We start from the raw sequence: 17,483 nt of genomic DNA, 5'->3' as shown, positions 1-17,483 counted from the left end.
TAACTTAGATTGAACTCCTGTCTTAGTACGATTAAGAAAAGGCAAGTTTATTGACATCAGGGACTTGGTAGGTGGAAAATACATTTGAGTGAATAAAAGAAGGAAGTCAGCCTTACAAAATGTTTCTTCTAATTCTTCTTGAGACTTATCAAAGTTGTGCCGATCAGTGAATAGAATATTCTCATTTCGTATTCAGTCATGTTAGCTTCTGGCTGTATCCACCAATCTACCGAGTCTTGAATCCCCAGTTAATTGGTTTACTGCTTTGTATTCATTCTAAAGGATGTGCTGGCTCTGGAGAGGGTCCAGAGGAGGTTTACAAGAATGATTCCAGGATTGAGTGGGTTAGCATATGATGAGCACTTGACATCACTGGGCCCCTACTCGCTGGAGTTTAGAAGGTTGAGGGGGGACCTCATTGTAACTTACAGAATAATGAAAGGCACAGATAGAGTGGATGTGGAAAGAATTATTTGTTTAAGAAAGAACTGCAGATGCCAGAAAATTCAAAGGTGGACAAGAATGCTGGAGAAACTCAGTGGATGAGGCAGTATCTATGGAGCGAAGGAATATGGTGTGAAAGGATGTTTCCACTGGTGGGAGAGTCTAGGACCAAAGGTTTCAAAGGTCTTTTATTGTCACATGTTCCAATTAAGTTACAGTGATATGCGAATTACCATGCAACCATACGAAAAAAATGCAACAAGACACACAAATACATAAAAGTTAACATAAACATCCACCACAGCGGATTCCCCATATTCCTCACTGTGATGGAGGGCAATAAAGTCCAAATTTCCTCCTCTTTATTTCTCCGGCGGTCGGACAATCCATTGGGGCGATCAAAGCTCCTGTAGTGGGCAATCAAAAACCCACGTCGGGGCGGTTGAAACTCCCGTGTCGGGGCGGTCGAAACTCCCTTGGCTTGAAGTTCCCGATGTCAGTCTCTGATCAGAGACCGCGGGCTCCATAATGTTAAGTCCGCAAGCTCCCATGGTTGGAGCTCCGAGGTCAATCGCTGGCAAGGGATCGTGGGCTCCACGATGCTATAGTCTCGCAGACACCCGCAATGGAGCTCTCAAAAGTTGGTCTCCAGCAAAGGCCGGCAACTCCTCGATGTTAGGCCGCAGTGCGGACGGAGATACGACACGGGGGAAAAAATCGCATTTCCATTGAGTTTAGTTTCTCCCAGCCCACCCCCCACATAAAACAAGCTAAAGAACACTAAAAACATACGTTTAACGCATACTATTTCAACACAAAGTAGGAAAGGACAGACAGACTGTTGGCGAGGCAGCCATTGCTGGCGCCACCCAGAGGTCATAGCCTCAGAATTAAAGGGTGCTCTTTTAAAAAGGATGTGAGGAGGAATTTCTTCTGTCACAGGGTAGTTAATCTGTGGAACTCATCTCCACATAAGGATGTAGAGGCCAAATCAGTGGATATTTTAAAGACAGAGAGCCAAATTCTTGAGAGTTATGTCAAGGGTTACGGGGAAGAAGGCAGGAAAATGGGATTAGGAGGCAGAGATCAGCCATGACTGAATGGCGGAGTAGACTCGGTTGACCGAATGGCTTAATTTTACTCCTATAAATTGTGAACTTGTGAATTCTGTCCCCACAAGCAACGACTGCTTTAGAAACTATCCCTACTCAGACCCAACTATTAAATCATGTTAAGTAAAGAGGTGCATACAGTTTATGTCTGAAGTCTGAAGAATGGTCTCGACCTGAAACGTCACCCACTCCTTCTCTCCAGAGGTGCTGCCTGTCCCGCTGAGTTACTCCAGCATTTTGTGTCTATCTTGAGATTAGTTTATATTGGCATCACCGTCGGCAGAGGCATTGTAGGGCCGAAGGGCCTTTTCCTATCCTATGTTCCATCTCCCTTTCTTTGTTCCCTTTCCCTAACTCTCCCCTGCCTCCCTCCCCCTTTCTCGTCAGCCTAGTGGCGAGGGGTGTGTGAGGGGGGTTCACTATCCAGCCACAGTGTAGGGGATTCGACAGCAGGGAGACTCGCAGACTTATTACCAAAAGCGCGATTTATCGACGGGAATGTACGGCGTCGTGAGTCGAGCATCACTGCTGCTGCTACCACAGTTGTGTGGGAATCCGCCAGACTTTGGGGCTGAGATCAGAATCCCACATCCTGTGGGTTGGAGTTGAAATTTACTGCTGCTGCTAGAATGGGGAGCTAATACTTTCTTCCTCCAAAGCAGACGGCAAGAGGCTGCAAGTTCTGCATTCAGTCAAGGCGATCAAGACCGTGACATTACTGAACACTTCAACTCCTGAGCTTCAGAACTGAACTCACGGTACGCAAACCGACCGGCAAGAAAGTTTATTTAATTTATGTTCTACGTGCTTTGTTGGCCCTTTAAAGTGTTCGTGTGCTGTTTAAAGGTTTGCTGTGTCTGTAACCCGCGTTGTAACCCGCTCATTTGCTTATCTACAGCAAATTTTGTTAAGGAAGATGCATTCTTTGTGCCTGAGCTCAATAGTAACCTTGAATGAATCAATGCCAGGCAAATTTCAGTTGGTAGCATTTATCACCTCGATACACAAAGTTCAGGAGCCACCCACTCCAGAGAATTCAGCTCGAAACTGAGGTGGACACGGTGAGATATGACTGTCCCACTTGGACGTTCTCTCTCGGTTGGAAATAAAAGCAGAATCTTTGATTTTAATTATTATCCCTCAATCAATATCAAAATGGATGTATCACCGGACTACATTGTTGGTACTAGCTCCTGTATATGGGCAGGCTGGCAGGCAGGCATTTCTCGCGTTGCAAGGAGCTGTGAGTTTTGTGAATTAAAAAAATACAAGAACATCTTGAGATGGTGAAAACTACTATATAAATAAGATAATTGTTTTTAGTAGTTGAGGCACAAGCAACTGCAGATGCTGGTTTACAAAAAAATATATATAAAGTGCTGGAGTAACTCAGTGAGTTAGGCAGCATCTCTGGTGAACATGGATGGGTGACATTTCGAGTTGGGACCCTTCTTCAGACTGATTTTGGTGGAGGGGGATTGAGACCGCTGGGAGGGAGAGGAAGGGTAGGGGGGAGGGGGGAGGAAGGGATGGGGCAGGACAAAGTCTGGCTCCCATACTTTTTTTCAATGGTTTCAGAACTGTTTTTAACTCTTTGTGATCCTTATCCAAACCACCCCATTAAATTGATTCATTTCCCAGCGTGTAATTTAAAAACAATTGTAAACGCCATGGAAGACCCCATAATGTCTAGCTGCTTCTTGTTATTTATTATATGTTGTCAGCTGAGGATTCTGTTCAGCTTCTATTAATTTGTTGCTGCCAACCTCGTATTCCTTGTCTTGATTTGATTTCTAACCATCCAGTGTCCTGGACCCATCAGACACAGGAACAGATTTAGGCCATTCAGCCCAGCGTCTACTCCACCATTCAATCATGGCTGATCTATTTTTCCCCTCTCAACCCTATTCTCCTGCCTTCTCCCTGTAACCTTTAATGCCATTTCTTAATCAAAAAGCTATCAACCTGCCTTAAAAATACCTCTAAACTTGGCCTCCACAATTGTTTGTGGCAACGAATTCCACAGACTTCCCACCCTCTGCTAAATAAATTGCACCTCATCTCAATTTTGAAGGTGCGTCAATAGACAATAGGTGCAGGAGTAGGCCATTTGGCCCTTCGAGCCAGCACTGTCATTCACTGTGATCATGGTTGATCATCCACAATCAGTACCCCGTTCCTGCCTTCTTCCCATATCCCTTGACTCTGCTCTCTAAAAGCTCTATCTAACTCTCTCTTGAAAGCGTCCAGAAAATTGGCCTCCGCTGCCTTCTGAGACACAATTCCACAGATTCCCAACTCTCGGGGTGAAAAGGTTTATCCTCATCACCGTTCTAAATGGTCTATCCTTTATTCTTAAACTGTGGCCCCTAGTTCTGGACTCCCCCATCATCGGGAACATGTGTCCTGCCTCTAGCATGTCCAATCCCTTAATAATCTTATGTGTTTCAATAAGATTCCCTCTCATCCTTCTAAATTCCAGTGCAAGCCCAAGTCGCTCCATTCTTTCAACATATGACAGTCCCACCATCCCGGGAATTAACCTCGTGAACCTACACTGCACTCCCTCAATAGCAAGAATGTCCTTCCTCAAATTTGGAGACCAAAACTGCACACAATACTCCATGTGTGGTCTCACTAGGGCCCTGTACAACTGCAGAAAGATCTCTTTGCTCCTATACTCAACCTCTTTAATGAAGGCCAACAAGCCATTAGCTTTATTCACTGCCTGCTCTACCTGCATGCTTACTTTCAGAGACTGATGAACAAGGACACCCAGATCTCGTTATACTTTCCCTTTTCCCAACTTGACACCATTCAGATAATAACCTGCCTTCCTGTTTTTGCCACCAAAGTGGATAACCTCACATTTATCCACATTAAACTACGTCTGCCATGCATCTGCCCACTCGCCCAACCTCTCCAAGTCACCCTGCATCCTCATAGCATCCTCCTCACAGTTCACAATGCCACCCAGCTTTGTGTCATTGGAAATTTGCTAATGTTACTTTTAATCCCTTCATCTAAATCATTAAAGATTTTTATTCTGAGGTTGTGCCCTCTGGTTCTCGACTCTCCCATTACTGGAAACATAATTTCCATGTCCACACTATCTAGGCCTTTCATGATCCAGTAGATTTCAATGAGATCACCGCTTATCCTTCTAGAGTTTTAGCGAGTACAGGCCCAGATCTTTCAAACGCTCCTCATACATGAATCCAATCATCCCCAGGATCATTTTCGTTAACCTCCTCTGGATCCTCTCCAAAGCCAGCACATGCTTCCTCAGCTAATGGGTCCAAAACAGCTCACAATATTTCAAATGCGGCTTCACCAATGCCTAATAAAGCCTCAGTATTACATCCTTACAGCAATTAGCCAAAAGAAGATACGAAAGAATGTTTTGTTGGTTTGCAGCCAGACGCGCTTGGTGCCATGGGGGTTTATGCCATTCTGCAATCAATGTGGTGCTGCTGCAGACGCTTTAGAAATCCCTGTTGAAGCAATAGCCCATTGGCAGCTCCACAATGGCTGACATAGAGCCGAGGGAGGTTACAGGGGAAAGAGAGGTGCTTCTAGAGTTTGCGCAAGGTCATGCCGTAGTCCAGGAGATGGTGTCTTGTGCTACTGGCGGGTGGGGAGTGGTTGGTTTGGTGTTGGCCATTTTTAGTTTAGAGATATAGTGCAGAAACAGGCTCGTTTGTTATATTATTTACAGTGTACTTTGTTTACATATTCTGTTTGCTGCTGCGTTAGAATTTAATTGTTCTATCTGGGACATATGACAATAAAACATTCTTGACACCAGAGTATTTTAAACCTATCTCTGAAGTGTTTTGGGGAATAGAATGGCAGGAAGTCAAAGATTTTGACTTGAATCTGTTTCTGCTTTCAATTTTTCCTTTTCACAAATTCACAAATAATTAAGTACAATTAAATTAAAAAGCCACGGGTGTCTATTGGGTTATTTTGCAAGTCCTTAAGTTCAGACGAGGTCTGTGCTTGGTTTGGCATTGCAACGTTCCAAATGCATTAAACGATGAATGAGATGTTGTTCAAGAAGTGGAAAGGAATCGTAATAATTGGAAATGTATCTGTTAGGAAGTGAAAAGGTCCTTAGTGTGGGGGAAAGTGTTACTGCCTTCATGTATGTCATTGAGAATTGGAGGCAGTGTGCAGAGGAGAGCAAGCGGCAATGACTGGGCTAAAATTAGAAAACAATGATGTTTTGTATGTCGAGAGTGCTCACTCATGTAGAGAAATTCAACCTGCGCACAGTAAATATTGGCCGTTGCATAATCGCCCGTTTTTGTTAAGACTGCAGGTCGGGAATTAAATAAATGATAAAGCAAATAATTATTTAAAATAAAAACAAACATTGCTGGGCAGGCGTGGATAGAGTTAGATGCAGTTAAGGTTTCTGCAAATGATAGATCATTGACCAGAAATGAAACTCTTTATTCCCTCCACAGCTGCTGCCTGACCTCTGGATAATTTCCAGCGTTTTCTATTTTTAATTCAGAATCCAGATATTTGTAGGTTTTTTCTGCTTTGTTAATAATTTTTGTTTGAGATTTGTGTGTGCAAAATCTACTTTGATATTTGTGTGAATTTCCGCTTCCAACAACAGTGAAGGGTGTTGGTAAATTCAGCTCAGTTGCTTTGTATTGCCTGTAAATTGATGTTGCTCGGAAGGATTTTTACTCTGTTTAGTTTAGACATATAGCATGGAAACAGGCCCTTCAGCCCAGCCCATTGAGTCTATGTGAACCATCGCTCACCTGTACTCAGTAGTTCCATGTTTTCCTACTTTTGCATCCACTCGCTACACATTTAGGGGCAATTTTGCGAAGGCCACTTGACCCAGAGCATCACACATCTTTGGGATTTGGGAGAAAACCAGAGCACCTGGAGACAACCCACATGGTCCCTGAGAGAACGTGCAAACTTCGCACAGAGTTCAGGATCCAGCCGAGCACCTGGTTCAATGTTCCTCTGAATTGTTACTTGGGGGAGGGAGGGTGGTGAGAAAAGAAACAGTGGATGGAAGTTAATACTCTTCTATGTTAATACATAAAGGAAATGCACTAACATACTAATTATCACCCCATATCCTCATCATGGTAACAGTTCCAAATAAAAATATGAGACAGGCAATCTTATTTATGGCATGTTTGCAAACAAAGTCAAAGTCAAAGTAGCCTTTATTATCATCTATCTATCTATCTATCTATCTATCTATCTATCTATCTATCTATCTATCTATCTATCATCAATCTAGTATACAGTAAATTCTCTGTCGGATTTTTGAGTTTAATGTCTTGTCTATCCAAACTATTTTGTATACAAGTAAATATTTTCTATGATTTTCAACTATTTAGAGGACTAATGCATAAACTGGTAGCATTATTGCAGAAATTATAGATATATTGTTATTATTAGTTACCTTGGATGCGATTTTTAGTTAATAGAAGAAGTGTATTAGTTTTGTTATTGTCACGTACTGTGATATAATGAAATCTTGCTTGTTGTCCAGGCAGATCGTTCCATATATGGGTGCAAAGGGTAGCACAAAAAGAGAAAAGAAACAGCATAAAATATAACATTACAGCTATAGAGAGTGTGCAGGGAAAAAGTTGCTAGGATTGCAACAAGATAGATTGGGAAGGCAGCCTTAGCAAGAAAAAGGACCATTTGAGAGTCCGATAACAGTGGGAAAGAGGTTGTCCTTGACTCTGTACGTGCTTTTATATCTTTGGAGAGGGGAGAAGAATGCATGACGGGGATGTGAGTGGACCTCGATGATGTTGGCTGCTTTACCTCGGGCAGCTTGAAGTATAGATGGCTCTGATTGAGTGGGGATGGGTGAGGCAGCTTTGTGTGATGGACTAGGCTGCGTCCACAACTCTCTGCAATTTCTTGCAGTCTTGGGCAGAGCAGTTGCCATAGCAATCTGCGATGCAACGTGAGAGTATGCTATCTACCATGTTTCTGTAGAAACTGGGAAGAGTCATTGGAGACATGCCGGATATCCTTAGTTGTCTGAGGAAATAGAGGCGCTGGTGTACTTTCTGGGCTGTATAGTCCATTATGGTCCAATTGTTGGTATTCTTTACACCTAGAAACTTGAATGTCTTGACTATCTCCATTTCAGCATCATTGATGCAAACCAGTGCGTGTAATCCACCCTGAATTGCAAAGTCAGTGAGCACCTCCATTGGTTTGTTGACATTCAGAGAGAGACTATTATCACCTTCCTGTACTCTGTGTCCACGTTGCTTGCGGTCTGGCCCACCCTGGTGGTGTCATCAGCAAACTTGTAAATGGAGTTTAACTGCAGGGTCATGAAGTGTTTAGTTTAGAGGAGTGTGGGGAGTATAATAAGGGCAGAGGATGCAACCCATGTTGAGAATTATCATTGAGGATGTTGCCTTACCTATCCTTACTGATTGTCGTCTATGGGTCAAGAAATACAGTTGCAAGATACAGTTGCCAAGGGGGCGCTGAGTCCTAGGTTTTCAAATGTGGAGAAGCGTTTGGATGGAATTATGCCGTTGAAAGCAGATCTGCTCTAATGATCAGCTGTAGCCTAGTACTATGTTACTCCTGTTTTGCATCCTAATCACTATTTTGCTATGTCGCTCTTCAAGGGAGATGCTAAATGCATTTCGTTGTCTCTGTACTGTACACTGACAATGACAATTAAATTGAATCTGATCTGATCTGAATCTGATCTAATCACTAGGGGCAATTTACAGAAGCCACTTACCCTACTAACCTGTGCGTCTTTAGAATGTGAGAGGAAACCGGAGCTCCCAGAGAAATCCCTCGCAGTCACAGGAGAATGTATAAATGGTGTACAGACGGCAGCCATAGTCAGTATCAAAGTTAGGTGTCTGGTGCTGTAATTCATTATTTAGTTGAGCCCCGCAGTGCTTTCTCTGCAACTTTCATATGCCAGCACATTACATGTATGGATGGACTTGCAGCAGTTCTTTAAAACCTGACAACAGTAGCATTGGTTTTATGGTTAGTGTTTGTGGCATCACTTTTTCAATTCTACTGTACTAACCGTTCTCCTACCAAAGTCCACAATCAGTTCCTTTGTTTTACTGATGTTGAGAGCCAGGTTGTTGTGTTGGCACCATTTGCTCAATCGGTCAATCTCACTTCTATACTCTGACTCATCACCACCTGTGATTCGTCCGGCAGCAGTGGTGTCGTCGGCAAACTTGATGATGGAGTTCGCACTATGTCCGGCTACGCAATCATGGGTATAGAGTGAGTACAGCAGGGGGCTGAGCATACAGCCTTGAGGTGCTCTTGTACTGATTGTTACTGGGACCTGTACAGGGACATGGACAAAATAACTAAAACTAAAGTATTAAGAGTTGTGAAATGCAGACTGGAAAGACATGTCGGGCAGGTTGGGAATGGTACGTTTTTGACACGCCCAGAGGAAATAAAGCGTACAAGCTGAGTCACTGTCTTAGATGGGTGGCCCATACAGACCGAGGCATCGAGTTAACCTTAGGTGCTCTTCCAGGGAGATGCTAAATGCATTCCATTGTCTCTGTACTGTACACTGACAATGACAATTAAAGTTGAATCTGAATCTGAATCTGAGGTGTACAATTCATTGCTAAGTCAGAATGCCTGCGATAAGTGGTGAGCCACATGAATTGGTGCTGGGCTCACTGCTGTTTATATCAATGATTTGGATGAGAACGTGCAAGGATTAGTAAGTGTACAGATGACACTAAAAAGTAGGTGGTATCGTACACAGGGTTGAGGGTTATCACGAATTAGAGTAGGGTCTTGATCAGCTGGGCAAGTGGGCTGAAGAATGGCTAATTAAGTTCAATGTAGATAAGTGTGAGATGTTGTACTCTGGGATGTCAAACCAGGGCAGGATTTCCATGGTGAATGGCAGAGTACAGGAGAGCAGAATAATCTAGGCATACTTGTGCACAGTTCCCGGAAAGTTGTGTCACAGTTGGATAGGATGGCAAAGAAGGCTTTTGGTTCATTAGCCTTCACCAGTCAGAGTATTGAGTATAGAAGTTGAGACCGAAGTTAGACACTAAAAGCTGGAGTAACTCAGCGGGACAGGCAGCATCTCTGGAGAGAAGGAGTGGGTGACGTTTCGGGTCTCCCGAAACGTCACCCACTCCTTCTCTCCAGAGATGCTGCCTGTCCCGCTAAGATGCTCCAGCGTTTTAAGTCTATCTTTGGTTTAAACCAGCATCTGCAGTTCCTTCTTACACACAGAAGTTGCAACGTTCTGTTCCAGTTGTACAAGACATTGGCGAGGCTTTTTGCAGTATTGTGTGCAGTTTTGGTTGCCCTGCTATTGGAAGGAAAGAGTACAGAGAAGATTTGCAAGGATATTGCCACGATTCGAAGGCCTGAGCTATAGCGAGAGATTGGGCACGCTGGGACTTTATTCCTTGGGCTGCAGGAAGCCATGCGGTGACCTTAGAACTGTTTAAAGTCACACTGGGAAATGGCGAAAGACTGCTATTGATTAGTTTTACATTTGATTAGGAGATTCTCTGTTCCCCTGTGCCCATCTACCTGAATGTTTAAAGAGTCAAGAATGTTTTATTTGTCCAAGGTCCCGAAACAGAGCAATGAAATTCTTGCTTGCAGCAGCACAAGATATGTAAACATAATACAGATTTTCTGTTAAAATAGTAATTGAAGATGTTGGAAACACTCAGCAGGTCAAGCAGCATCTGGAGAAGGAGAATTGGTTAACTTTTCAAGCTGAAGATCCTTTGGCAAAATAGGTTTTTTGCTTCTGGTGAATTTGATTGACAGGAAACAGTTTAGTTTAGAGATACAGTGTGGAAACAGGCCCTTCGGCCCACCGAGTCCGTGCTGACCAACGATCACCCCGTACATTAGTTCTATCCTACACACTGGGGACATTTTTTGGTTTGCAGAAGCTAATTAACCTACAAAGTTTGGATTGTGCGAAGAAACGGGGCAACTGGGGAAAACCCACTCAGTCACGGGAGAACATGCAAACTCTGTGCAGACAGTACCTGTAGTCAGGATTGAAAATGGGTCTCTGGTGCTGTTAGACAGCAAATCTATCACTGCGTCACTGTGCCACCATAAGTACATTTAGGATTATTCCTGTGGTCTGAGGGAAGTGGCCTAAACCTAGGCATCTAATGATCTCTTATTACAATAGACAATAGGTGCAGGAGTAGGCCATTCGGCCCTTTGAGCCAGCACTGCCATTCACTGTGATCATGGCTGATCATCCACATTCAGTACCCCGTTCCTGCCTTCTCCCCATATCCCCTGACTCCGCTAACTTTAAGAGCTCTATCTAATTCTCTCGTGAAAGCATCCAGAGAATTGGCCTCCGCTGCCTACTGAGGCAGAGAATTCCACAGATTCACATCTCTCTGGGTAAAAGGTTTTTCCTCATCTCTGTTCTAAAAACCCCTTATTTTAAACTGTGGCCCCTGCTTCTGGACTCCCCCAACATCGGGAACATGTTTCCTGCCTTTGGCGTGTCCAATCCCTTAATACTTTTACATGTTTGATGATAACCCAAGGTCTAAAAGTTGTTGCCATTGTAATAACTCTCTCTTCTGTCTGCGTTGAGACTTCTAATGCCATGGGAACTGTAGACGCATTATTTCTTATCTCACTAACACCAGATGGCCACTGTTCTGTTTTCAATTTGGGTCTTCTAGACCTTGGGTGTCATCAAAACCAGGCAACTCCCTACCAAAGATAAGTGCCTTGAGAAAAGCTACTATGATTCTTTGTGTCATGAAGGTCTAGTTTCTGTCTGAATTTCACAGGTGCCTTTTTAATAACAATTCCTCCTTTTGTGATTCTGTGATCAAATACCGGAGATCAGTTGTTATCAACGTCTAGAACATTTGTCAGGGAACCATTAATTCCCCTTTGTGTGTAGCTTGTTCAGACGGAAATCGCAGGATGGTTTTCTGTCTATGTTTGCTTTTAAGCCTTGATAAGATTTTCCTTGTACTATTTTCTTCCTCTTATTCCCAGGCCACCAACCTGCCTCGACTACACCAGTCCCACCTGCCTGCATTTGGCCCATGACAATTTTATCTTGCATTCTTTTTAGATAACATGTGTAATGGGCAGGTTTTCACCAGAGCTTTATAACCCCTAGATCTGCCCGCTCTTCTGAGTGTAAGTCTTGGTGTCCAGTGTTAGTGTGGGGTTAAAAGCCATGAACACATCTCTCACCCTGCCAAATGCGCTGTGGACTGTCTGTGTACCGCACCATTGAACCCTTAATGTTAAGAAATGAAGGAACTGCAAATGCAGACAAAGAAGTGCAGATGTTGGTTAATACATAAAAGGACACAAAGTGCTGGAGTAACTCAGCTTCTTCTTCTTCTTTTGTGTGGCGTGCACAGCCTAAAGTTGTTGGACAACTTGTTCCATTTGATCTTCCGTTTGTGCACATCGAGTTGATTGCATTAGTTGAAACAGGGCGGACCACGTGAAGGTTGCAATCTTCCACCCCGAGTAACTCAGCTGATCAGGCAGCATTTCTAGAGAACATTGGGAGGTGATTTTCGGGTCAAGACCCTTCATCAGAGCGAGAACTTTGAGTGCAGAGCTGGGCTGTTATGTTGCAGTTGTACAAGACTTTGTCATTTGGAGTACCATGTATTGTGCTCAGTTCTGGGCGCCCTGCTTTAGAAAAGATGACATAAAACAGGAAAGATTTACGAGGATGTTGCTTGGACTTGGCCTGAGCTATGAGAGAGGGTGGGGAGGCTGAGGGGTGACATTATAGACGAGATAAATTGATGGTACTCCAGCGCTCTCTATTTGTAGTTTCCTGGGTTCATTTGCAGTGATGAAGAAATTGCAATGTAGTATTTAAGAAGGAACTGCAGATGCTGGAAAATCGAAGGTACACATAAATGCTGGAGAAACTCAGCGGGTGCAGCAGCATCTATGCAGCGAAGGAAATAGGCAACGTTTTGGCCCGAAACTTTGCCTATTTCCTTCGCTCCATCGATGCTGCTGCACCCGCTGAGTTTCTCCAGCATTTTTGTGTACCTAACTCCAAGTTAGCATGGCTTGAAGCTTGGGAGGGAACCAGCAGATGGCGCTATCTCCCTGCATCTATAGCTCTTGCTTGTTTATGTCTCCTTGACAATTCCCTTGCTGAAGTGTTGGAAATGGAATTATGTGGTCATTAAAAACCTGATATTGTGCATTAGGGCTATTGATGGAGCAGGTTGGGATGATATACCCCAAACAACAATGCAATAAGGCAAATGAGATGATGTCTAAGTCTTAGTTGACCAACTGAACAAATATGAAACACATATTAATGACCCAGAAATATGAATTCAAGATAAAACACAAAGTGTTGGAGTAATTCATTGGCCAGGCAGCATCTCTGGAGAACATGAATAGGTGACGTTTCAGGTTGGAACCCTTCTCAAAGTTGTCAACGTCTTCTCAAATCTCGCCATGGCAACTGGGAATTTTTTAAATCCCTCATAAAAACTGGAAATCAGTTACCTCAGCTGAAAGGCATTTTTGGGGAAATGTGCCAAGCTCAAATATCTTTACTCCTTCTTGATAAGTTTAAAAGTGAGGATATTGACGTTTTGGGCTGAGGCCCGACATCAGGGCAGAGGGGAGATGGTTGGTATCAAGTGGAGAAGGGCGAAGAGGTGAGCTGAGTCAGCAGGTTTTGGGTATATGGAGGAGGGGTGAAGATTGATGGGCAGTCACAGCAAGGAGGGGAAGGGTGGAGATGAGAGAAGGTGGGTGGGTGATGGGTGGAAGCAGACAAGAAATAAAAGACAAGAAATACAAGACAGATGGAGTCAAGTGGATGGAAGGAAGACCGGAGATGGGAAACAACTGCCTTTCTCAATAGACAATAGGTGCAGGAGTAGGCCAATCGGCCCTTCAAGCCAGCACCGCCATTCACTGTGATCATGACTGATCATCCCCAATCAGTACCCCGTTCCTGCCTTCTCCCCATATCCCCTGACTCCACTATCTCTAAGGGCTCTATCTAACTCTCTCTTGAAAACATCCAGAGAATTGGCCTCCACTACCTTCTGAGGCAGAGAATTCCACAGATTCACATTTCTCTGGGTGAAATAGCTTTTCCTCATCCCCTAGTTCTGAATTCCCCCAACATCGGGAACATGTTTCCTTCCTCTAGCAAGTCCAATCCCTTAATAATCATATGTTTCAATAAGATCCTCTCTCATCCTTCTAAATTCCAAGATATGCAAGCCCAGTTGCTCCATTCTTTCAACATATGACAGTCCCGCCATCCTGGGAATTAACCTGGTGAACCTATGCTGCACTCCCTCTATAACACTTGTCCTCACTCTCATATTTCCCTCTTCAGAGAGAGAAGGAAAGGAAGGAGAAATAGAGAACGATGGTGCATCTTTGTCAACAGGAAGGAGTTGGACTGAAGGACGTTTTTCTTTTTTTTTTAAATACATTTTTATTAGACGCATCTGCATATCATAATCCAAACCAGTACAGACTTTTTTTAATGGTTACATATTAAATATCCAGGATTCCAGGGACCCAGTTACTAAAGTAGCTGGGATCCTCATTTATCGGATACCTATTAACATTGCCTCTAATTATTTATTTATATTTATAGATAGGAAAAATAAAGAAAGAAAGAAAGAAAGAAAGAGATTAGAAAAATAGGATAAACTGTCAATGATACAACTTGGGAGATAGGTCCGTAGGTCAGAGAAAATAACTATTCATCGAGTCCTGGGTTCAGGCTTCAGTCCGGCCTCCATGCCGGTCCAATCTACCCTTTTCTGTGTAGGAATGAACTCCAGAAGCTGATTTACACCAAAAATAGACATACAAAGCTGGAGTAACTCAGTGGATCATGCAGCATCTCTGGAGAAAAGGAATGTATGTGATGTTTTGGGTCAAGTCCCTTCTTCAGACTGGGTAGACACAAAAAGCTGGAGTAATTCAGTGGGTCTGGCAGCATCTATGCAGAAAAAGAATAGGTGATGTTTCAGTTCAAGACCCTTCTTCAGGCTGGAATCCTTTTTTGTGTGATGTATTACTCTACAGCTTCATGATTTCAACAGTAGCATAATGTTTAATGGCTGGGTGAACATCCAGTGCTGTAGTTTAGTTGAGAGATACAGCATGGAAACAGGCCCTTTGGCCCACCAAGTACGCACTGACTAGCCATCACAGCACACCAACACTATCCTACGCACACTCGGGACAATTTGCACTTGTACCAAGCCAATTAACCTACAAGCCTGTACGTCTTTGGAGTGTAGGAGGAAACCGAAGATCTCGGAGAAAACCCACACAGGTCAAGGTACAAACTCCGTACAGACGGCACCCGTAGTCAGGATCGAACCCGGTTCTCCGGTGCTGCAAGTACCGTAAAGGGCCTGTCCCACTGTACGAGCTAATTCTCCCGAGTTTCCCCTGATTCGAGGTACTTGGGGCTCTCGTGGACATTTTTCAACATGTTGAAAATTTTTCACGAGTCTTCACGAGCTTACCGCGTTTCCCGAGTACCTGCCGTTAGCGTTGCAAGCCGCTAAGAGACATCCTGAGCTCCGACATACCCGCTACATACATTCTACGTGCTTACCACAAGTTTGATTTTTTTTTAAACTCGGGAGAGCTCTAGAATTCAATGGCCGTCAATCGCCATCGCCAGCCGTGGGCTTTGACTTTGACTCTGACATCGGGGGGGGGGGGGAGAGTGCAGTGGAGAGATAAGTTTTTTTGGCCTTCCATCACAGCTATGTGATGGACGTTTATGTAAAATGTAATTATGTTGTGTCTGGGGGTCTATTTGTGTGTAATGTATGGCTGCAGAAACGGCATTTCGTTTGGACCTCCAGGGGTCCAAATGACAATTAAATTGACTCTTGCCTCTTGACTCTTGAATTACCTCGTACAGTGGGACAGGTCCTTAATGTTTTAGGCAGCAAATCTACCGCTTGGCCACCATGCCACCCTTGTGCTGTATTAATGAGTAGAATGGTTGGTTCGGCTATCTTAAGGTGTCTGGCTGTGGCCTGCCACGCTGCTTCCCAAACCATTCTGAGTAATGTACAAACTCAGCTGCATCCGGCTCTTCAAACCCGTTATTTCTGGAACCGCTACTTCTGTTGCGAAAGCAAAAAAAAATCCCTCTTTTGTTCAGGAACCTGACAATCTGCTTTATTTCCTGACTGAGCAGCCAACAATAACTGAAAGGCCTTCCAACATAATGGGTGTCAAGAGTTCAGAGATGCAGAAACTAGTGATATACGACTAGCAGCCAGCCATATATAGTCACTGAAAACAGTGAAAAGAGTCCTGCAATTCATAAATGTCATAATAATCTCAGACGCTCACTTCTGCTTTAATGCTCAAAACTTGTAACATTCAAAATAAGGTCTTGACGTTAGACATTTTACCACTAAAATCACTGTGTTTCTCTTTGTCAGTACATTTCGTTAGAGGAGCACCCTAGCATAACTGGGTGGCACAGTGGCATAGCTGGTAGAGCTGCTGCCTCAGAGCGAGGCACCCCTGTTCCATCCTGACCTTGGGTGCTGTCTGTGACTTCACATATTTCTTCTGGGTGCTCCGGTTTCCTCCCACACCCCAGAGACATGTGGGTTTGTAGGTTAATAGGACTGTAAATGGTCCCTATTGTGTGGGAAGTGGATGCAAAAATGGGACGACATGGAACTAGAGTGAATGGATGATCGATGACCAACTATGGGTGTATGCTGTAACCTTAAACTAATCTTAAACTAAATTTAAAGTCCATGGTTGAAGATCAATGAATAGGCTCCGGGGAACATGCAAAACAAAAATGAGAACAGTTGGTCAGACACCAAATAGTTATGTAAATGATCTTAAATGGATCAGAAAGCCTTTCAATAAAATGAAGACAGCAACAAATTGTTTCCTTCCAAACGCCCTTTCAGATGACCTCTTTTGGTAGTCATGAGGGGCATGTCAAATTTACGAGCAATTTTGGACATCAAGTCAAGTCAAGTCAAGTCAAGTTTATTTGTCACATACACATACGAGATGTGCAGTGAAATGAAAGTGGCAATGCTCGCGGAACAACAAAACAACCAAACAAATTATAAACACAATCATAACACACATATTATTTTACATAATAAATAATAGAAGGAAGAACGTTCTGTACAGTTAGTCCCTGGTGAAAAAGGCGTTTACAGTCCGAATTGCCTCTGGGAAGAAACTCCTTCTCAACCTCTCCGTTCTCACTCTGGATTACAATAGAAGTAACTACAAAATGTTTACTTTGTCACTTGAATGAGTAGCCGTTCTCTCATTTTGAAATACATATCCAATTTTATTTTCAGTTTGGAAAAATCTCAACTGTTTCTAAGTCTCGTAATCCATTTATCTTTTACTGTAACATTTTCACTTGAAAACCTTGATCTAAATTTCAAGCCATTTATTTTTGCTCTTTTTAAAAATATATATTTTTATTAGAAGCGTAAACACATAATAGCAACACGGTTTGTTTATCAATTACATTCACACAAAGCTTCTGTTCTTTTTATAGAGTTTTTTAAAAGATAGAACTGAAAAGAAAGATCTATAAACTAATAGAAAGGAAGGGATAAAGAGGAAAGAAAAAGGAGAGAAAGAAAAAACAAAAAAAAACAAAGAAAATTACCAATAACGGTTTTGGAGATATGGTCGTAGATTATAAGGCGCAGTTATTCATCCAATCCTGAGCTCGGGTTTCAGTCCAGTTTACCTCTTTAAAAAATCAATAAATGGAGACCTGCTCTTGTTTCTGCCTGAATATTTGAAGGCAGTTGCTACCACAAGTCATGAACATGTGCATTTTCCAAAAAATCTCTGCTTGCTGTCTTGCCATGCAGACAAATGATTATT

General features: G+C 43.1%; 1 long non-coding RNA gene across 1 annotated transcript in view; it reads left to right on the top strand.

The window, feature by feature from the left end:
* Window positions 1-2,001: 2,001 nt before the first annotated feature.
* The window catches only part of LOC129707474 (uncharacterized), a 53,402-nt gene continuing 37,920 nt past the window's right edge, over window positions 2,002-17,483 (top strand). The window contains exon 1 of the long non-coding RNA XR_008725190.1: window positions 2,002-2,314. This is a non-coding gene — a long non-coding RNA (uncharacterized LOC129707474). The remainder of the gene's footprint in view (window positions 2,315-17,483) is intronic.

The sequence above is a fragment of the Leucoraja erinacea genome, chromosome 21 (genome assembly GCF_028641065.1).
Source record: "Leucoraja erinacea ecotype New England chromosome 21, Leri_hhj_1, whole genome shotgun sequence".
Taxonomy (NCBI): Eukaryota; Metazoa; Chordata; class Chondrichthyes; order Rajiformes; family Rajidae; genus Leucoraja; species Leucoraja erinaceus.
The sequence above is the reverse complement of the archived record's forward strand: the minus strand, read 5'-3'. Positions and strand labels throughout refer to the sequence as shown.